This window comes from Cnephaeus nilssonii, assembly GCF_951640355.1.
Source record: "Cnephaeus nilssonii genome assembly, chromosome: 1".
In the NCBI taxonomy this organism is placed as follows: Eukaryota; Metazoa; Chordata; class Mammalia; order Chiroptera; family Vespertilionidae; genus Cnephaeus; species Cnephaeus nilssonii.
Window position 1 is genome coordinate 96952209 of NC_137072.1, and position 23753 is coordinate 96975961.

The window sequence follows — 23753 nt, forward strand, 5'->3', positions numbered from 1 at the left end:
AGCCATTTCTTATCTGTGCCCCATTAAGGTCAGTCCATTCTGTGAATCTGTTCTGTATGTGACTCATTTGGGTTTCTTGCCTAAATTGTCTTTTTATAGCCTCTCTACATTTTTCTTTCAGGGGTTCCTGGTTTTGTTTTGTATTTGTTTTGTGGTTTTTTTTTCCACTTCTCTCTAAGCCAAGTATTGTAAAAATTAGCCAGTCATCAATAGCTTTATTATTCATCTCCCTTCCTCAAATATATGAAGACAGTTTCTATTTTTTTCCATTCCATTAAAGCTATTTTTCTAAAATAGCTTCTTTAGTGTTTGTCTTACTGAAACTCTTATGCTATTTAATAGTCTATTTTTAAACTCTTTGCTCCTTCTAGTTTATACATGACACCATTTTGTCTGACTCCTCCAACCCCAGTCCTTTATAATCACCCTTATGCGCTTTGACTTTTATACTTGATCCTTCAACATTGCTCCCCCAAGGAGTTGTAAACTAGTCCATTATACTTTTTGTGTAATTTTTCCTTGTTTGACTTAATTTACTCTCCAGATTGAAAATTCCATCAGTATGCTAGTGATTCCCAATGGCTCTCTCCAGCCTCTGTTTTAACATGACTTTCTACCTCATTTGCTGCTTATAAGTCAGGTCTGTATGTATTAAAGATACCTTAAGCTTCCAATTGTTAAAATATAACATCTAGTAACATAAGTCTGTTAAATTTTACATATATATAAATGTGTATATATACAAATCTGTAATCTGAAATCTATTCTATAATTCTTTACCTCCTCTCTCTTCCAATGAATTTCAATCAATTATCAATACCTGTAGAAAACTTCTCTGAACTGCCCTTTGCCTTGTTTGCCGTCACATCCTACTGTACATGTCTTTATTTTAATGCTTATTTTGGAGTTGGCCCATTTATATGTTTGTCTCTCTCATTAAAGTATATGCCTATGCGGGAAAGGAATTCTTAGGCACCTCTGTTATATATTACCTAGCATAGAGTTTGCAAGCAAAAAGTATATATTCTGCACATATTTTCTGCCCTGAACGTTCAGTATGTGTATGCAAAATAGTGTTCTTTCTCTTTATTCTTATGTTGATAAGGTTTTATCAGATCAATATATCATTTATATAAAACACTTTATAAATAGAAATGTAGTATGCAAATATTAGCTGTGGCCAACCATCTCAATTGCTTTGTTGAATGAAGTAGAATATACGTATATATACATATAGAAACAACAAACAAATTGATCACTAAATTTAGTTTATAAATGCTTTTTCTTTGCTGTTTAATCATATGCAATGCAAATTTGTAGAACATCATTGATTCAATTTGGAGAATCCATTTTGTAGAGAGTACAATAAAAGTATAAGACTCTTTCAGCAAATTACCATAAAAATAAACTTAACAGGTTCTTTCTGTTTCCATTCCTACTTCATAATGTACTAGTTGCTTTTGTATCAACCTAAGTCTTTTCTTTACAAACGTATTTGCCTTTGCTGTGCACTGAGTTTCTATAATCAGTTTTTTTAACCTGTTTTCTGCAAGATATATCAATTTGTTCTTTACACCTACTGCTGCTCTTTCTTCACCTTGCTTTAACATTCTTTCTCATTACAACCTGAGATCCTTTTGGTCTTTGTTCTCCTTAATCATCTTGCAGCATTTGCCAACATTGACCACTTTGTTTTGGACATATTTCTTTATTATCCAACTATTGTTCTACTCTAACTGCTTACTCTAACTTTTTCTTCATGATGGAAAAGGCAATAAATTTCCATTGATTTATTAAGTCAGTCAACAAACACATATTAATAGTCTCCTGTGTGTCAGCATTTTGCAAATGATAATACAGTGCCTGTTCCCAAGCAACTCGCTATTTTGATGGGAAGACATAAACATAATGAATACAAATATAGGATCATTTTCATGGTATGAGGGTATTGAGGTCACAGTGGAGATATTGAGAAAGGAAGGCATTCTGAATAACATGTGAACATGTAGAGGGTTAAAATTTGTTTTTGATCTAACTGGCTGTATGTACTAAAGATACCTTAAGCTTCCAATTGTTAAAATATAACACCTAGTTATATTTTAACAATTCTGGTAAGAATTTTCCTAACATTTATTCCTTTGTAAGGCAAAGAAGGAATAAATGCAGCTATGAATCAAGGATAGAAAATCAGAAAATATAAATCGAGAATAATAGCTTTACATTCTAAAATGATAGTGCCTTAGAAATTCCTATGGTAATTCCCCACCTTCTGTACTTACTTATCCTTTAAAAAATTATCTCACTGGGCAAGAAGCTATGTAATCTATAATAATAATCTATAATAATAAAAGGGTAATATGCTCATTAGACCAGATGTCTTTGGAAGAAGCCAGGGCCCAAGGCAAGCCAGCCCGGGTCCCGGTTGCCTGTGGGCAGCCTTAGGGAAGCCAGACCGGAACCGGTGCCTGTTGGTGGCTGGAGGAGGGAAGCAGCCCAGGGTCCCAGTGCCAGAGGGAAACCAGTGCCAGCAGCCTGGGGAAGAAAGGCCTACTCTTGCACGAATTTTCGTGCATCAGGCCTCTAGTATTTATATAATATTCTTTTCTCTCTTTGGTATAGTGTGTACCTAATTCAATTGCAGTAGTTTGCTGAATAACACAAAGTTTTTTATCGTGGATTTTGTGATATTTCGTATTGATAGGATGCCTATTGTCAGAATGATCCGGTACAGTCTTTTGAGGACTCATGCATATGATAAATAATCCTTCGTGACAGTTTCTTCCAATTTAAGACAGCAATTTCTTACATATCTGCCTGTTTTATTGGTAACCATCATTGGTGAAAGTGAATTATCTGCAACCCAATATAGATGAAAATGAATAGTGTTGCAGATTAACTATAAATGTATTCTTACTAAAGAAATTATGTGAATTTGGGACATATTGTCTCCTCAAGGTAGATAAATACTATATTCCATGCTGTTTATGGAACAATATAGTTTTCTCACCTCCTTTACAAAATCAAAGCAAACTCTCTTCTCTCTATTCTCTCTTTATCACTATGTATGTTAACTAAACTGTGCTTCAGTTTCCCCATATATAAAACTGGGACACCAACCACACTCATTTCACACAATTGTGAAAAATAATTGTATCTTGCCAGATTCCACTATGAACAATATATGACTTTGATAATTTAGCTGAACAAAGTTCTGCAACTGATGTGTAGCAGTATGATCCATTATATTACATGCCTTGATTTGTATACGAAGTGTCTTAAGCTCATGAATATAATTTAAAATAAATAGAATTCAGAAATAAAATATCTTCTTAACATATAGTCAGCTTTTACAATGATTAAACTGTGACTGTCACCTCACAAGGTGCATTTCCATGTCAGGTATAATATATTTTGTGTAGTGTGGTGATACAGTAGTCAACTATGCATTTTTGATGTTGATATTTTGATAATTTAATACTGCTGGATTTTTTTTCTATTATTTCAATAACATATGGTAGTCTGGTCTGATAATCTGATATTTTGTTAACATTTTTTTCAAAAATTAAAAAAAAATTAAACCTCTTAAGAGTATTTTATTATTAATATAATTTATAACCAATCATGCCCGACTGGCATGGCTTAGTGGTTGCGTGTCGACCTATGAACCAGGAGGTCACAGTTCTATTTCTGGTCAGGGCACATGCCAGGGTTGCAGACTAGATCCCCAGTATGGTGCATGCAGGAGGAAGCCGATCAATGACGTTCTCTCATCATTGATGTTTCTGTCTCTCTCTCCCTCTCCATTCCTCTCTGAAATCTTTAAAAAATATATTTTTGAAAAAGTATGTATATAACCAATCATGATGTCTCAATAAATTATTTCCCAGCTACTAGAGTAATATCTATCACCTGTAAAAGCCTTTCCTAATTAATAGAGCTAATGTTTTTCAATATTTATTATTTTACCAAATGAGGAATTGCTTCTTTATGAAAAAAAATTCACATAGAGTATGTGTGTGTGTGTGTATATGCCATGGTCTGCTTGTAAATTTGAAATCTTTTCAATTGTGAGACCAATAGCTATCTCATAAATGATTCACATGTTGCCCAGGGGTACAGTTAAAGAGTGCAAACTGATGTCATGAATACATGTTTGTATAAAGCTCTATTAATAATAAATAAGTTCTCTCTTGTAAAGTCGGGATATAGTACCTGTGTCTAATAAATGCTGAATGAGAAATTAGAAAATAATTTACTAAGAAAATGTATTTCCAAAAAGATAGTATATATATTTTTGTTCTTTATAACGATTGCCTAAGAAGAATAATGAGCATATAACAAAGCATTTAAAATAAAATTTCTACTATATATTGTTGGAAAATAAATAGGGAACCTCCATTAATTTCTATTTCAGTACTTTATCCTTATTTTGTTTGTTTTTTCTCTAAACTGGTAGTGCATTACTACACATTGATCCTCTGTGCTAAAAATATGCTCTAAGAAGAACAAGGAAAAAATTTGCATTTGCCCTTCTATTTATCGGACTTCTTATGCTCGATGAGCTTATAATGTGTTTGGGTTTTCTTGTGATCCAAAAATTAGAGGGCTAAAACCTTGTATGGTGGGAAATGTCCAGAACAATGCTGTAGTTTTATAGTTTAGTGCCTTTGTCGACTCAGAATGCTAATGCCCAAGCCACTTATTCCTCATACCACACAAGACCAATTCTTTATTATTTTGTTTTTCTCCAGCTAAAGTTTTCTGGCTAGATTTATAATACCTTCTAGAGCATTCATTTCATTACTAAGTAATATTGCTATAAAATTTTGTATTCTGATTACATTAAATATATAGATAAATTTAGAGACATTAACAATTTTTATAAAATTGCAGATTTTCTGTCAACAACACGATTCCTTCACATAGATAGACCAATTTTTTCCCCTCGGTCTCAAGATAGACTTTTATAATTTTACTTATGTAAGTTCAGTACATTTCTGAATAAGTTCATATTTCTAAACTTTATATTGAAACATTTTGGATAAGAATTTTTAAAAATTATACTTGTTAAGTAAGTACTATTCAATTTTAAGAAAAATATTTTTCTTTCATATTTATTGATGCAACTGGCCATCTTACTCAAATCTCAGAAATTTCCAGTGATTTCATTTTACTATGCATTATACTTAGTAATAAATTAATTTTATTGATAAGTAATGCTCATCATTTTTCTTCTCTCCTATATTTATATTTTAATGTATACATTATATACATCAGAGTTTTTATTAAGTATTTATGGTTTCCTCTGGGCAGATGTAAAATTACACTCCTTTACTCCCTCCAAATTAGATATGATTCTGGGGCTTGCTTTGATGATATGCATGCCATTTTCAGGTGGAATTTTTTTTTTTTAAATCCTCACCCCAGGATATTTTTCTATTGATTTTTAGAGAGAGTGGAAGAGAGAGGGAAAGACAGGAAGAAATATCAATGTATGAGAAACACATCAATTGGTTGCCTCCTGCACGCCCCTAACCATGGCCTGGGCAGGGAAGAAGCCTGCAATAGAGGTATGTGCCCTTGACCGGCAAACGGTCTATCTCCCATGAGTGAACCCAGCTAGGGCTCCAGGTGGAATTTTAATAGCCAGGTAATAATTGGCCATGTTTTTTACTCTGACCAGTAATCAAGAAATAACATGGAGGAGGGGGTGATTGCTTAAACTTAAGATATATCCGTATGTTATGATGTGCTTAGTATAATATCTAATTCAGGAAATATTTATTCGTGGGCAGTTCTAACTATAAATTCCACTATATATCTTACAGTTTTTGTACTTTGGATGTGACCAAGTAATCTGGGTACTTACAATATGAAAGTTTGTAAAACTTGCCTGTTCAAAACAGAAAAAAAATTTTTTTTCTTCTCAGTCATAAAAAAAAAAGATGATATAAGCAGAGCTATAAATGACTGTATGTATGTATGTAATTCCTTGCTTATAGTTTAATAAGTGCAATTATTATTTCAAGAGACATCATTAACTTTTATGGTAGTTTTTCTATATATATAAAGTTACTGCCCATTTGATATACTGGAAATTCTTATTTTAAGATTATAAATAACTGCATGAACAGGGTTCTAGTTATCTTTTTGTGAGAGCATATTTTAATTAAGTTTGAATGGCAAGGAGACAGTAATTAGGATGCCAGGCATAAAATCAATCATCCTTATCCAGAACTGTTCATTTATGCTGATCTTTAAGATTGAGTCATTAACAGGTATAATATATACCCTGGGCCTGAGAACCTGAAGGCAGTGGATTTATCCCAAGTCAAATGGCCTTACTTCCTTTTAGTGAAATTTTATTGCACAAAACATTGTATAAAACTTAGGGATTTACCTGTTGGCAACTATTCTCCCTCCAAAACTAACTTTGCTCTACCTCCAGGTATTTAGAAGCAAAATGTTCTTCACAAAGTTGTCAGTTTGAAGTAGAACATTTCTTCCTACTCAGTCAAGTAAATTTAATGGTGTGGTAACTAAAACTTTTAAATGTGATGTTCCAAATGTAGTCAAAGAAATGAAATGAGCCCAGCCAGTGTGGTTCAATGGTTGAGCATCCTCCCATGAACTAAGTCACAGTTCCCAGTCAGGGCACATGCCCAATGGGGGGCATGAAGGAGGCAGCCAATTGATGTTTCTCTCATTGATATTTTTATATCTCTATCCCTCTCCCTTTGTCTCTCTGAAATCCATGAAAATATATATTAAAAAAAGACATGACTATCCTTTAAAACAAAAATAAAAAATTTATAAGGTAATAATAGATAAAAATGTGATGATAAATATAATTTATATGGCAAACAGCTAGTATCCAAATCACAGAACTCTCAAAATTGAAATAGTTAAATTATAACAAGCATAAAAGTTATGCTTATTATTTTATATAAATACTAGAGGCCCGGTGCATGAAAATTCATGCACTGGAGTGGGGGGGCCCCTCAGCCTGGCCTGCCCCCTCTCACAGTCCGGGAGTCCTCAGAGGCAGGAGGTGACCCAGCAATCAGGGTAAGGCGATGCCCCATCACACCTCTGCTGCTGCCACTGCCAGCAGTGCAAGGCTCGGCCTGTCCTAGTTAACCTGCTCCTCAGGCCAGCCCTGGGAGGCTTGGGGGATGAGGGGACTGGGGGACTTTGGAGGCAGGTGCCCAGAGCAGCCGGACCTGCCTGGGGGCAGGCCCGGCCTTGCCACGCACCTGCTGCCCCAGCAGGGCTGAGGGGACTAGGCGCTGCCATTTTGTGGCTGTGTGCGCCGCCATCTTTGAGGGCGAGCATTCAATTAACATATTCCCTCCTTATTGGCTGTGGGCACCACCATCTCTGAGGGCGGGGCAGTCAATTAGCATATTCCCTCCTTATTGGCTATGGGCACCACCATCTTTGTGACAGTGTGAGGGTTAATTAGCATATTCCCTCTTTATTAGATAAGATATCATATTTACAAGACATTACTTTCATCTTTCTGAAAGGTACAAGAAAATAATATTTGTAGGAAGAATATACTCATTCTTAGATGCCCTGTGGATTATGATAGTCTTATTAAAATATGAATGGAGACTATCTTGATATTTTCAGCCTATTGTGTTATTTCTTCTACTTTATTTTTAATACCCAAATTCCAAAATTATACTTCCAGCTGTTATAGGGTTCTCAGCTGAAATAACTTGTGGATTGGATGCTACTAATGATGTAGCTCATCGTCTCTACAATTTTCAGATATCGTATGTTACATTTTTTTAATTAAGGTATTACATATGTGTTTTTATCCCTCCATTAACCTCCCCCCACTCATCCCCTCACCCCCCTGGTGTCTGTGTCCATTGGTTAGGCTTATATGCATGCATACAAGTCCTTTACATTTTTAATTCTAAATCAATAGGAAGGTAAATATCAATGCCCAAGTGAACCAATCGGTTGTAACTGAGAGACTGGATCTAAAACTAGGAATATGAGGTGAAGCCATTTTTTGTGAACAGTTTAGCCTTTTCCAACAAATAATTACTGGGCTCCTTTTCTGACTACCTCTGCTATCATACCTTGTATCATTGTTTCAATATGGCACTATCCTACAGACATTCTGGCCTTTTGACCATATCAAACTATTTTCTTTGCTGTGGGCATTTCATTTGTTTCTTCTAATTGGAATGTGTCTCTGTATACTGTATTTCCTGCAGCATTTAACCTGGGTAAGTGGTGGTGGTGGTGGTGGTGGTGGTGGTGATGGTGGTGGTGGACATTTGCTGAACTTTCATAGGTAAATCACCCTGTTGAAATTAGCATCCTTCCCAACAGTATTCTTTAAGCATCCTGCAAAGAATTTATTAAAACCTGTAGTTTTCGCCTGGCAGGCATAGTTCCATGGTTGACCATCGACCTATGAACCAGGAGGTCATGGTTCAATTTCCAGTCAGGAGGCAGCCAATCAATTATTCTCTCTAATCACTGATATTTCTCTCTCTCTCTCTCTCTCTCTCTCTCTCTCTCTCTCTCTCTCTCTCTCTCTCTCCCCTCTCTCTCTTTCTATCTCTCTCCCGTTCCCTCTCACCATTCCTCTCTGAAATCAATAAAATATATATATATATATTTTATAAACCTGTCATTTTTTATTATTTGTTTACATTATTTTCTGATTTTTCCATTAGAATTTATATTCCCTGAAGACAAAATTATTTTGTCTTATTACTGCTATAGCTCCAATGACTAGTACATTTAATTAACTTACAAATGAATAAATTTAAATAATTCAATATTGAAAAGTGATCTTGAATTTATTATTTCCAAATTTCTCTCTCCCATTTCACAATTTTAAAGCATGAATAATTATCAGCTATGTTAATTATATGGATTAATATATACCAGTTATGATGCAAAACTATGAGAAAATTATGCATACTATTAGCGTTATCAGGACTTAATGTTGCTTTGACACCCTCATGCTCATATTACCATTAATTTTCAAAATTCTTGCATACCAAAGGAGTGGAGTAAGATGTCTGAGAGTAAGGAGCCTGGAAACTGATTTTAAATCCTAACTTGACACTTTGTTTTTATGTCATTTAATCTCTCTGTGACTCAGTTTTTGTATCATGAAGAGGTACAACAAAATCTATAATAATAAAAGCGTAATATGTTAATTAGACCGGACAGCTGAATGACCTTCCATACATCATTCCAGACATCCTTCCTGACCAAGCCGTGGTGGTGGGGGCCGAGGCAGAGGCAGTTAGGGGTGATCAGGCAAGCAGATGAGCAGTTAGGAGTGATTAGGCAGGCAGGCAGAGGGGTTAGGGGTGATCAGGCAGGCAGGTGAGTGGTTATGGGTGACCAGGCAGGCAGGCAGAAGCGGTTAGGAGTGATCAGGCAGGCAGGCGAGTGGCTAGGGGTGATCAGGCAGGCAGGCAGGTGTGTGGTTAGGAGCCAGCGGTCCCAGATTGTGAGAGAGATGTCCCAGATTGCAAGAGGGTGCAGGCTGGGCTAAGGGACCCTTCTCCCTGCACCGTGCAGAATTTTGTGCACCAGGCCTCTAATATATTCATAATTATTTAATGCTTACCGAAATATATTGATGTTATAAGCATTATGTTCTATAATAAAATTTTTTAAGATGGAGATATTCACTAATCATTTGTTTACTTAACTAAAAATGAACTTGCACAGAGAACTAAGGAGCTTCTCAGTAAGTTGCTCAGAAAAGTTGTGACCCAATGAGAGAACTTAATAAATCTTTATGATGTCTGGTCCCCTGTGAAATATAAATACAATCTTTGCACTGACTATTCTAAATCAGTCATTATAATTACCCTGGTATCTTTATTTTGTACATCATGGATTTTAACCACAGTATAATTCTAATTCTAATGTCCTTTTTCAACTACTTCACAAAAAACTCCCCTTCAACTCAAACAAACATAAGGGGAGAAAAATTACTGCTTTTTAGCAGTAGGTGATTATCTTGTTTATTTATGCCACAATCAAAAGGATGAATTTGCTATTTAAAATGCATGGCACATACTAGATCATTATTGGTACTAATTGGCATTCTACAGCAAGAATCTTACTTTCATTTTTGCTGAATGTGGATATGCCTTTTTTATGTTTGGAACAGAGAGGATGGAAAGAGATTGTCAGCCTAACCATCTGAATCCTGGGTTAAATATTATGAACTATGTCTCAGAATTCAATGTCTTTTTTAAAATGCCACTTTTATCTTAAATTTCACTTTTCTTTTGAAGTGCAGAAAAAAGTTGATCAGACTAGTAGAAGTAAGATTGAAATGATTTGCTCACTTAAGGAGAATCATTTATGGTTTTGCATAGTTTAATAAGCACATTTTTAAAATAGAAATGTAGCCCTAGCCAGTTTGGGTTGGTGGATAGAGTGTTGGCCTGCCGACTGGAGGGTCCCAGGTTTGATTCCGGTCAAGGGCACATACTTGGGTTGTGGCCCAAATCCCCAGTAGGGGGCGTGCAGGAGGTAGCCGATCAATGATTCTCTCTTATCATTGATGTTTCTATCTCTCTCTCCCTCTTCCTTCCTCTCTGAAATAAATAAAAATATATTTTAAAACATTTAAAAGAGAAATGTAGCCCAATTCACTACTTAAATAAATTTTAAGGATTAAAGGGATTTAATTTTATCAGGATGAGAACAGTGAGCATAAAGATTTATGCAGGAGATATCTGCATAAACAATGGCTGTACATTTTCCAAATGTGGGACAAACATTAACTTCATATCCAAGAGGTTTGGTGGACTTCAAATAAAATCAAATCACAATGAGATCTAGCATAATGACATTGCTTAAAGCCAAACCTAAAGAGGAAATGTTGAATGCAGCAAGAGAAAAATGACACATACACAAAACAATACATCAAATAATGTGATTTTAAGGTGTACAATGTGATGATTATATATACATGTACATTGATAAATGATTGCCACAATCAGTAAATAAGTTAATACATCCATCACCTTAAATAATTATTTTGTGTGGTGAGAACACTTAAGTTCTACTCTTTTAGCAAATTTCAAGTATACAGAAGAGTATTATTCATTATAAGCAACATGTTGTACATTAAATCCCAGAATTTACTTATTTTATAACTGAAAGTTTGTCCCCTGTGACCAGCACACAGAAATACACTGATCTCTGAATGCATAATAATCTGGCCACTCAGTGTATTTGTATCTCAAATGGGTACCAAAAGTATTCTAGACTTTTGCTGGAGATCAACCACCTATTTGCCCTGAGCTTTCAATCAGCCAGTGCAAAGGGGAAAATTGATCAGGTGCACGATTTATAGTATCTTTGATATCAAATAAATGAGGTACTCAAGAGAAGTACACTGAGTGGCTGGATTATCATGGGTGCAGAGATCATAATAATCTGGCCACTTAGTGTATATTCACATGAAATGATGTGGCCTTGTTGCAAAGGTGGGGCGCTGGCATGTTTGTTAATCAAAGAACCTCCTCAGCAATTCCTAAGTGTTCTTCTGTTGCCAGGACACAACCTCTGTCTGTGTTATTAAAAGTAATGGCTAGTGTATCAGTTTGAATTTTTTTAATTGGAATTTGAGCCCTGGCAGGGTGGCTCAGTTGGTAAGAGTGTCGTCCCCATACAACAAAAGGTTATGGGTTCAATTCCTGGTTAGGGCACATACTTAGGTTTCAGGTTTAATCTCAGTGTGTGTGTGTGGGGGGGGGGGGGGCGGTGCATGCTGGAGGCAACTGATTGATGTTTCTCACATCAATGTTTCTTTCTCTCTCACTCACTCTCATTCTCTCCCTTCCTTCCTGTCTCTCTGATAATCAGTGGAAACCTATCCTTGGATGAGGGTTTAAAAAAAAGAAAAAAGAACTTGGGCTCTGGGAATGGAATGCCTGGGTCAAAGACTCGCCTGCTGCTTGTTGGCTGTCGAGCTGACAATGTTAGTATGCTGATCAGATCTTCCTAGATCTCATACTACCACTTGCCGTCTCTCTCTTGCCCCAACATACACTTCAGTGTGCTTTCTGGTTCCAGTGGAAGATTGTAGCTCTTGAGCAATTTAAGCCTGCTTTGCCCATATCCAAAGACCCAGACATTCCTGGAAATTCATATCCCTACCTGTCCCCTGAGGAATGCCTAGAGGGACTGCAGGAATCAGGTGGAACCTTCCCTGAGACCTCACTCTGACTAGGCTTCTCCTGCTCCTGTCCTGTTTTTTCTGCACACACTCTGATTCTCCCTGTGACCACTTCCTTAGTAAACCCCTTCACAGGTATCTTCATCTCAGAGTCTAATTTGGGGAAACACAACCTAAGACACTGTGTAACATGCAACTAGTTCTGTAACTCCCTCAGTTTCTGCCACTGCAACAGGGATAAAAAGAATATCCTTTTCCCAAAATTGCTATGAGAATTAAGCCTGTTTAGCATAGAGGTGTGTGTGTGTGTGTGTGTGTGTGTGTGTGTGTGTGTGTGTGTATTCATGTTTGTTTCTATATCAGTTGGACCATTCACTGATAAATCAGTTCTTGAACATTTTACAAGGCTAGTGAGGTTTGTATATGTATTCTGATTTAGCATCATCTCATGATTTTATATTGTGTCTGTTTCTCGGTTTATGAAATAAATAGTTATATTATAATTTTTTGTTTATTTTATGTATTGGATGACTTACAGGGAGGAAGATATCTTATTGTGTTATTTTTGACAATAAGAGATCAGTTTTAATATGAATTAATTTTATGACACCACTATTCTCATTCCTTATATAGATATACACTTATTGGGGGACATGGGGAGGACAGAATCGATTGCTTTGTATTTTCCTTCATCTAAAAGTCATCTAAAAAAGGATGTAAATCCAGGATATGAATCCACAAAAAGTACAAAGAATTCAGTATACAATGAAAATACAATACAACTCCTTTTCTATTTAAATCAAAAGGCCCTAATTCAAATTTTCAGAAGTGTTGCATGAGGCACTCTCTGCATGATTCCTGTTAAAGGCAATGATCCCCACTGACAGCGATGGGAATCCCCAGGAAGCCCTTTGCACATTTTCTTATGTCTATAAAACTGCTTAGGCAATTCAGGTATTATTTTGTTTCGATAAAAAGAATAATTTGATGTTTTAAAAAGCCTTTAGTTTGCACCAAAAAGTACAGTCTAAACAGTGTAATAAAATTATAAAGAAAACATCCCACATAAATGGATATTGTGACTAAGTTTTGGCACTGTTTCATTTTATCTCATGGAATGAATGAAGAAGTGTAGTTCAGTGACATGAACATTTAAATTAGAACACAGCATTTAACATGAAGACCTGGTCAGGTGACTCCTGATTCACTGGAGATGTTATTATTTCTACCACTTGTCTTCTTTCTTTAGCAAATAAGAGTGACCATAGCACAATGAAAATTTCTTTAGAAAATTTAAAGGTTAAAAAAAATTTAGAGAAAATCTAAACCATGTACTTCAAATTTATGAATAATAAATTTGGCAATTTTTAGTCTTATTTGTCATATCTCTCTCATTTCTTTCCAATTTCACTGCATTTATCTATTTTTCTCTTTCTCCTTATAAACATGCCCACATACATACACAAACATGCACATAGCACTCACACTGAGTATGCAGATATGCATGGGCATTTTATATTTCTGTTTTCAACATAAAAGTAGTATATTATGCCGAAACCGGTTTGGCTTAGTGGATAGAGCGTCGGCCTGCGGACTCAAGGGTCCCAGGTTCGGTTCCGGTCAAGGGCATGTACCTTGGTTGCGGGCACATCCCCAGTAGGGGGTGTGCAGGAGGCAGCTGATCGATGTTTCTCTCTCACCGATGTTTCTAACTCTCTATCCCTCTCTCTTCCTCTCTGTAAAAAATCAATAAAATATATTTAAAAAAAAAAGTAGTATATTATGTTAGGTAAGAACACCTGTAGATACAGACTGCTCAAATGGAAACCTACTCTCATCCTATATAATAAAAGGGTAATATGCAAATAGACTGAATGGCAAAACAACCAAATAACCAAAGTGTAATATGCTAATGATATGCTAAGGCTGCTCAACCGCTCACTATGATGTGCACTGACCATCAGAGGGCAGATGCTCCGACTGGTAGGTTAGCTTGCTGCTGGGGTCCGGCCTATCTGGACTGAGAGAGATGGACTGGACATGCCCTGGAGCTCTCCCACAGATCCTCCCCGACCTGATCATGCATCAGTGAGGTCCCTCAGCCTGGCCTATGCCCTCTCGCAATTCAAGACTACTCGGAGGATGTCAGAGAGCCAGTTTCAGCCCGATCCCACAGGCCACTCCCCTTGGAAGGTCACCAGATGCAGGGCTCAGGGCTGGCAAGTGCTGCTGTGGCAGCGTGAGCCTCTCCTGATCAGGACTGATTGGGTGTGAGCCCGCGGCAGGTACAGTGGGGCCAGGATGAGCGGGAGCAGCAGGTAGGAACTGCAGGCAGCATTGGATTGCGGGTTTCGGCCCGATCCCTGCAGGCCACCTAGAGGGACCCCACCCATGCACGAACTCGTGCACTGGGCCTCTAGTCATTTAATAAGTAGCTAAGTAAACCTCACTAATAATCAAACCTCACAATGCCTTCTAATCTGTGAAATGGTAATTAAGAATAGCATCTATATAATAGTGTTGTTATGAAGTATATATGTGTTCATGTGTGGGAAGCACTTAGAACAATACCTTGCATATGATTAAATCTCTAAATGTAAACTAATAATCTAGATTATCTTTATCTATATTTCACCTAGGTGCTCTACCTTATAAGCATTCTGCTTCAGGGGGATGGGAAGAAGTGAAAATATGTGTTTAATCATAGGTATAACACATTTTGCTTGGCATTATATTGTAAATTCTGTAACTGTGCTGCAAAGTTGTATTTACTAATATATTTATTTTGGCAGGTGAAGAAATAAGTTCACAGTGATTATATAATGTGTGGAAGGTCATGAACCTACTGATTGGTGGAGATGTGAATCAGACTTAGGTTTTCTGGCAATACATCAATTCATTCCAAAGTGACATTTATAGGCTGGATATGTGCTAGACAATATCCCTGTACAAAACAGACAAGGTCCTTCCCTGATGCTTCTCATGTTCCAGTAAAGAGAGAAAGTGAAAACAAGCATGGTAATAAATATGATTTCAACAATGATAATTCTCTAAAGAAAATGAAATGAGATAATTTAAGAAATCATAACTTGAGAAAGGAGGATTATGATAGAGATATCAAAAAGCATTTAACAGAATTAACATGAACTGAAAAAATAATGATAAGGAGTCCTCAGTCAATGGGGGAGGGGTGTCATTTCTCAAAGCAGAGAGAACTGTAAGAGTAGTGGCCTCAGTGAGAGAGAGGAATTAAAGGTACCAGTTTGATCAACTGAGAGTGAATACTGGGAAGGATTGCTGGGAAGGGAAAGGAACCAATTGGGAATCAACTACAATTGAGACAGGATAGTAAGAAGCCAGCAAAATTTCTTATCAAGTAGAATGGGGAAAACAAGACAGCTGATTCAAACTAGCCTCATCTAACATCCTGACTCACCCACCTCCTTCTCTCTCTCATGACCATTCCCTTAAGAATTAGGCCCTCAGGACAATGAGATTCTGATTGGTATAACATAATCTTAGAAAGAAAGCCCCAGGTCTATTAATCACAGAAACAGAATTTTGATCAAACTAGAGATAACATCTGGCCTCAGTCATGTTTCAGCTTCAGGTCCAGAAAAGCAGCAAAACCAGATGAAATGACACCATGGGTGGCATCACAACCAGATGCAATGACCAATGACCTCCTACCCTAGTGCTAATCAATCAGTAGAGACCATGAGCCTGACCCTATAAGCTCATTTTGAAGCATCAGCATCTTAAAAGACATGCCTGGAAAGCTGATGGATATTCCATTGAGATCTTCCCCTGAGATCTCCCCTAAAATTCCAGCCTTTGGAAAACAGATAAAAACCCTTAATACAAAGCTTCCAGTGTGAGTTCTCTTTCTGGAGCATGCTCTTGTCTTCTTTCTTCAGCCATGTTTCTTTGCTTTCTTTCTCCTAAGCTCTGAGGATCCACATGAGACTTGCAATGAGGAGAGCAGTGGGTAGTGATAGTTCGCCTGGGCTAATCCCCTGGACTTGTCTCCAAGGGCCCTTCTTTTACCTCTATAACTTGTTTCCTGTGTCCATGCAGCCCAGCCGGCTCACTTCGTCTGTCTATGTGGCTTTCTTTCTAAAGAGCCATGGCAGCTATCTGAGCAGCCTGCTCAGATCTTCTCTTCAAGTGTACTTTCGTTTTGCCAGAGTTCTTGGCTCTGAATTCTTTCTTTGCCAAACTCAAGAATTAAGAGCTGACTTCACTGGTAATACAGTAGTATATTTTGGGCAAGTTAAGTATGTAATGCTTTAATAGATATTCCAATGGAAATAAATCCATAATTGAAATATGAATGTACAACTTAGGAACAAAATCATCTTCATATAGATGATGTTAATTTTGTTGACTGCACTGAATGAAAGCACCTGGAGAGGAAAATGTAGGAAACAAGAGGGCACCAATTCAAGCTTTAGGGCACTGTAAATATTAAAATAAGCAAGAAAATCACTCAGCAAAAGAAACAGAGAAGGGCAGCATGGTCCAGATAGAAAACAGATTGTATTTTCACAAAAGTCAAAGGAAAGACGTTTTTCAAAGAGATGTGAAAGATCACCTCTGTGATAATCTATTAAATTCGTAAGCATTATGAGCAAGAGGATAGTCTGTAGGCTGAATTTCAGGGATTAATGTGTGGTGTGATGAGGTCTGATTGCTCTGGGTTATGGGGATACTTGGAGGGAGGGGATTAGAGGGAATTGGTTGGGACTAGTCTTTCAATGGGTATTCTGGAAGAGGAACAGAGACATGATTTAGTAGCAAATAAAAAGAGGTCATATAGTGAATGTAAAAATGAACACATTAGAAAAAATGATAGATCATATTGGTAGCTAATGATAATGAGCAAGAAGAGGGAGAGAACAATTGTCAGAACAAAATTCTTAAGTGATTAGAATATATTGGGTTTAGAGCACAAAGAGTAGTAAGCTTTAGACAATTTAGGAAAGTGTTATTCATCTTAAGAGGAGGAAAAGGAGAGAGTATAAATACAGTTGCAGGTAAATTTCAGTGGATAGGATTATGGAACTACTGCTTGATTATATCCCTGTACTTAAATAAGTGTAAAGCCTTCAGCTTCTTTTTGTGGGTTAGAAGTTAAAGAGGGAAGAAAAAGTGCAAAATAGTTGTTTTGGGAAGTGAGAAAGTAAACATATTCATTAAAATGAAGGAAGTTTCTTATAAAACATTGAGTGTATGAGCCAAAGCAAAAGATCACATAACCAGAGTTACATGAATCAGAGATCAAGATTTTCCAATAATTTCAAGTAGTTATTTAAGAGGGTCAGAAGAATTAGAGGAAAATCTGGATTTTTTGGACAGCTTCCAAGAACCTGTCTTTGCATATAAAAGATATGCTCTCTGGCCCAGAATGATAAATGAAGTAAGTCCTTAATTAGGTCTGTAAGTTACCTCACACAGCAGGCAGAATTTTAGGTTATGAAACATATCCATTTTATATTGAAGCCAGTGAATAGTTTACATGACTTTTATCTAGCAAGCTATATCTCAGAGATTCAGAGGCTTATTTCATATAAGATATCCTTTAGATAGGGAGCATTCTTTTTTTCTATTTACCTGGAAGTATAGTTGGTAAGGATATTAGCATAAATTCATGCTATCTTTTCTTCCCTTGACTCAAATGAGTTTTTCCACCTTCCAAGGAAGCAAAAAGAATCAGAGGCTAACTGTTTTAACTCTTTATTCCTCAGTGCTTATTTGTACTTTGTGTACTTACAGATGTTTTTCATATTTCTATTTTTTAATCCTTACTCAAGGATATGTTTATATTGATTTTTAGAGAGAGAAGACACACATACACACACACACACACACACAGAGGAGAGAAAAACATTGATCAGTTACTTCCTGTATTCCCCCACTGGGGATCAAACCCAAACTAGGTATGTGCTGTGACCTGCAATAGAACCTGCAGCCTTTAGATGTACCTAATGATGCTCCAAATAACTGAGCCACCCAGCTATAGGACTGTGAACTTACAGCTTTTAGGTGAGAGAAATAATCATGGTTTTGTTATTGTTTTCATTTGTTTTATAAAAGTAGTACAGTTAATAGACTGAAAATCTTAAATCTTTTTAAAGTATTGGAATAGTTAAATATCCTTGATTAAATGTGCTTAGGATGTAGTGGTGTAGTAGTGCAGTGATGAAAGTTAAATTTTTAGAGGTAGTGCAGTTATTGGTGATAGTAAATTTAATATAACCATGGGGTGGAATGTGGAAGTAAAATAAAGGAGGATATTACAGGAGTTAGGTAAACCAAAGAATTGAGAATCTGAGTTGAAGGGACATATATATTTTGTCCCCCATAATGTATATATATTTTAAGAGCTGAGAGCTCAATTTTGAAAATGAAATGGATTTTAATAAACACTGCCTTAATAATATATATATATATATATATATATATATATATATATATATATATAGTGTCCAAAAAATATATACACACTTGGAATAATTATATACATATATACATGTATGGTTTGCTTCAGCTTCTATGGAATACTCACTATTAAGTATATATATATATATATTCCTTTAGTTGAAACTAAACCTAAAGGTATTAAGTTAAAATATAATGTGTTTACATTGAACTTTTATGAAATATTTTGTAAGTTGAATGTCTGGAAACTATTATAATTAGTGTTATAATTCTAAAGGCGTAGAGCTTTTAGGGCTGAACCATGTTTTCTTTAATGAAATCTACCTTTCAATGTTTATTCATAAGGTCCTAATTAATTGTCAAGTGCAATCCATCAAAACAAATTGTGATACATTTGCAGAACATTGTGTAGAATTTGACCTTCACCAACTTTTACCTCGCCAAATATTCCTCATACTCCTTTAAAAATGCCCTCCTAAGTCAAATGTATTTCTCAGTTGTCTTGTAGGTCATGCAGAAATACAACTAGAGGAACTGAACAATAGGTTTACATTCTCTATTTCATAATCAGGCAGCCCTCCTCCACTCAGCAGCCAACTGATGCAGTCCTTAAAATACTAAGAAAATTAACAGTGGAGGTAGCATTGTTTGCTCCTCATAAAACTACGTTTCCTTCCTTTTAATCAAGTAAACCAAAGAACTAGGCTTGGATTAGTGTATGACACATACCTGCATTTCACATTTCTGACTCTAAACCACAGTATCAGAAAGCAAATAGAAAAAAATACAGGACTATATGGCATAATTGCCAAGATATTCAAATAGAAAGAAAATATTCATCAGGCTCACTGAATTAATAATAAAATATGCTAAATAAGTTGCATGACAAATGCCTATTGATCTTATGAACAGCTCAAGAAATTCTAGGGATGTACAAATAAATCTGCCAAGTAAAATATTCTAGATCATCTTTTATAGGTAGTTTATTATTACTTTACATCCTACCTAAAAATAGACAAATATGCAAATTGACCATACCTCCGACAAACCTACAAGCCACACCCACAAGCCACGCCCACCATCCAATCAGAGAGAGCATGCAAATTAACCCAAACCAAGATGGCTACAGCCACAGAGAGCAAGGTTTCCTAGGTAACAGAGGAAGCCAAGCTTTCCACCTGCCCTTGCCAGGCCTAAGCCTCCACTCAAGCTACAAAGTTTCAATTATAGAAAGTAAACAAATTCAAACAAATGGCGGCAGGATGGAACTTGAAGGAGCAGGCCAGGGTTGCCACTGGCTACAGGGGAAGCAAAGCTTTCCGCACACCCTGGCCAGCCCCACCTGCTTAAGGCAACAAAGTTTCAATTATAACCCCAACAGAAATGGCTGCCGGCCTCAGAGGGAGCCCCAGGCTTGGCTCCGCTCCAGGCTACAAAGTTTCAATTGTAGAAGGAAAATAAATTCCAGATACCAGGGCCTCCCCTTGGGTTGCCAGGGGGCGTGGCCGGCCTGCAAACCACCACAGGCCCCTCGCTCAGGCCGCCCCACGCCCCAAGGGAACCCCCACCTGATCCAGGACACCCTTCAGGGCAAACCATCTGGCCCCCACCCCTGTACCAGGCCTCTATCCTATCTAATAAAAGAGTAATATGCAGATTGGTCATCACTGCAACACACAATATAGCTGCGTGTTGTGGTCAAAGATCCTGCCCCCATGTGGACACAAGATGGCCACCACAAGATGGCCAGCAGGAGAGGGCAGTGGGAGGCACCTGGCCTCCAAGGGTGGGCAATTGAGAGGGACCAAGCCTGCAAGGGAGGGCAGTTGGAGGTGATCAACCCTGCAGGAGAGGGCAGTTATGGGTGACCAGGCTGGCAGAGGAGGGAAGTTGGGGGCAAACAGGCTGGCAGCAGAGTGGTTAGGGGGTGATCAGGCTGGCAGGCAGAAGTGGTTAGGGGCAATCAGGAAGGCAGGCAGGCAAGCAGTTGGGAGGCAGCAGTCCTGGATTTTGAGAGGGGTGTCCGACTGCCCGTTTAGGCCTGATCCCGGACACCCCTCGAGGGGTCCCATATTGGAGAGGGTACAGGCTGGGCTGAGGGACAACCCCCCTCCGTGCACGAATTTCGTGCACCGGGCCTCTAGTTTATATATATGATCATAAACTAGGCTATTCAAGAATTTATCAGGAATTTTGTTTGCCCAAAATGCTGACTATACTGGGAATTATAAACTGCATGTCTGTTTGCTTCAGCTTCTATGGAATACTCAACATTAAGTAAAAACTATCAATTAGTCATTCTATAAAAACATAAACAATTAAGAGAGACTACATTTATAATTACTTGAAATCTTTGAGAAGACAGACAAGTACAATGTCAGTTATAATAAAATCTATAGATCATATTACAGACTCTGGAAGATTAAAAAAAAAACATGTTGGAAGCTCAGAGCACAGAAAGATCCATACTTCCAGGGTGTTAAACAACTACTTCACACACACACACACACACTACGTAGAATTTCCTGTGTCAAAACGTGGAGGGGGTTACATTTCAGGCTGAGGCAATGACATGGGTTAATTTATGAAGGAAAATATTCTATAGTGCATAATAAATGTTTGGGGTAGTCAGGTTAGAAAGGTGGGTTGAGCCCTGCCTTTCAAATATTATGAAATATAGAGCCATTAAATAGTTTTATGCCAATTTTAACTACAATCATTAAGCTATAATGAAGTAAGATGTTCACTGAAAATTGCAGATGGTCGTGACTAGACAAAATAATAATTCTTTTCTCCCTAGATGTTGTATATATTGTTTCTTTAAAAGTAAAGGAAATATGCTTAACCGGTGTGACTCAGTGGTTGATCTTCGACCTATGAACAAAGAGGTCATGGTTCAATTCTCAGTCAGGGTAAATGCCCCAGGATTTCAGGTTTGATCCTGCAGGAGGCAGGGAGCCTGCAGGAGGCAGCCAATCAATGATTCTCTCTCATCATTGATACCTCTCTGAAACCAATAAAAATATGTATTTTTAAAAGTAAATATACCTTGTAACATCTAAATTGAACATTGCAAAATACTTTTATCCTAATAAAACAATAAGCATTGTGGCAACATTAAGGAACCTGGGAAAAGCAAAGCAAAGAAGAATTCCAGCATTTCTGTAAGCAGCATAGATTGAAGAAAAAAATGTGACTGGCAATTGCAGCAAGGTAAGGCATGAGGTGTATGAAGTAAAGCAAGACAGGGAAATGCTCAACTGCAAAGATAATCCTTCAAAGAAAATTGGAAAAGTTACATTTTTCAATATCCTAAATGGATCACTGTAAAATGAAAGAATTTCAGTCTTTGATTGAAATATCGGAAAGAGAAATATTAAAATCCTTAAGTTCAGAAATTGAAGGGAGAAAAATGAGCCAGGTAATTGATCATCGTTTTGACACCAAAAGAAATAGAATTTTAAGCAAGTCCAAATTCATTAGAGGACTCAGAACCTGAAAATTATTGATAAGTGTTCCAAAGAAAATGAATATCCTTGAATCAGTTCCAGTGCTAGGCTAGCAGTAATAGGAAGATCTCAACAGGGCAGGATTTATGACCAGAGTGAGGAAGATCATCGATAGGAGAGCAATGGAAATATAATTGTGCTAGATGGTGTAATAATAGAAATGTAATAAAAAGGTCAAAGGCTTATAGACTCATAAAACATTATGAAAGGTGAACAATTCATATGATATTAGCTAGACAAGAACAAATATGAATATGGTGTAGCAACATTTTCTAAAGTTTAGGAAAATGCTCTTTGCTAACAACCCATGCAAAATTGATGTGATATGTATGCTAGGACATTGCCCAATAAGCCTATTTTATCTATAATAGAAATGAGAGAAATATAGGCAAGTAGTGGTGTACTGTAATATTATATTAAGGTCTCTCTAATTCTGAAGCATTATGTTGGTCACAAAGTGGTTAGGGAATATTTTTATTTTACTACCAACAGTAAGAATTTTAGAATGAGTGCAAAATTTAAATTGAGACTTGTCATAAGTATAATAATATTTATATTGACCAAAGGAATTTTAGATATTTAAGATCAATGCTACAGTAATATAGAAAGACTATAAAGTGTTGCGAATAGAACTCTCTTTTTAGCCTTCCCACTATCACACACACACACACACACACACACACACACACACACACATTACATATTTTTCTAATACAGTTTACTTTATATGTGATATTTACATTTGAAATATCAAATCGACAGAACATGTCAGTAATTGATGCCAAGAGTTACCAATTCCTATAAACCAATAATACAAAAGAAATAACACCAATTAAAAAGAAACAAAATCATGAAAAGTTAATTCACAGTAAAGGAAACACCAATTGCCAAAAAATAATTTGAAGAAAAGGCTAAACCTCAATAATGATTAGGGGCATGCATATCAAAATTTATTTTAAAACTAGAAGCCCGGTGCACGAAATTCGTGCACGGCGGGGGGTTGTCCCTCAGCCCAGCCTGTACCCTCTCCAATCTGGGACTCCTGGAGGGATGTCCGACTGCCCGTTTAGGCCCGATCAGGCCTAAATGGGCAGTCGGACATCCCTCTCACAATCCAGGACTGCTGGCTCCCAACTGCTTGCCTGCCTGCCTTCCTGGTTGCCCCTAACTGCTTCTGCCTGCCAGCCTGATCACCCCCTAACCACTCTGCTGCCAGCCTGTTTGCCCCCAACTTCCCTCCTCTGCTGGCCTGTTTACCCCTAACTGCCCTCTCCTGCAGGGTTGATCACCTCCAACTGCCCTCCCTTGCAGGCTTGGTCCCTCTCAACTGCCCTCCCTTGCAGGCCAGGTGCCTCCCAACTGCCCTCTCCTGCTGGCCATCTTGTGGTGGCCATCTTGTGTCCACATGGGGGCAGGATCCTTAACCACATGGGGGCAGCTATATTGTGTGTTGCAGTGATGACCAATCTGCATAGTACTCTTTTATTAGATAGGAAAGAGGCCTGGTGCAGGGGTGGGGGCCAGCTGGTTTGCCCTGAAAGGTGTCCCGGATCAGGGTGGAGTTCCCTTGGGGCGTGGAGCGGCCTGAGCGAGGGGCCTGTGGTGGTTTGCAGGCC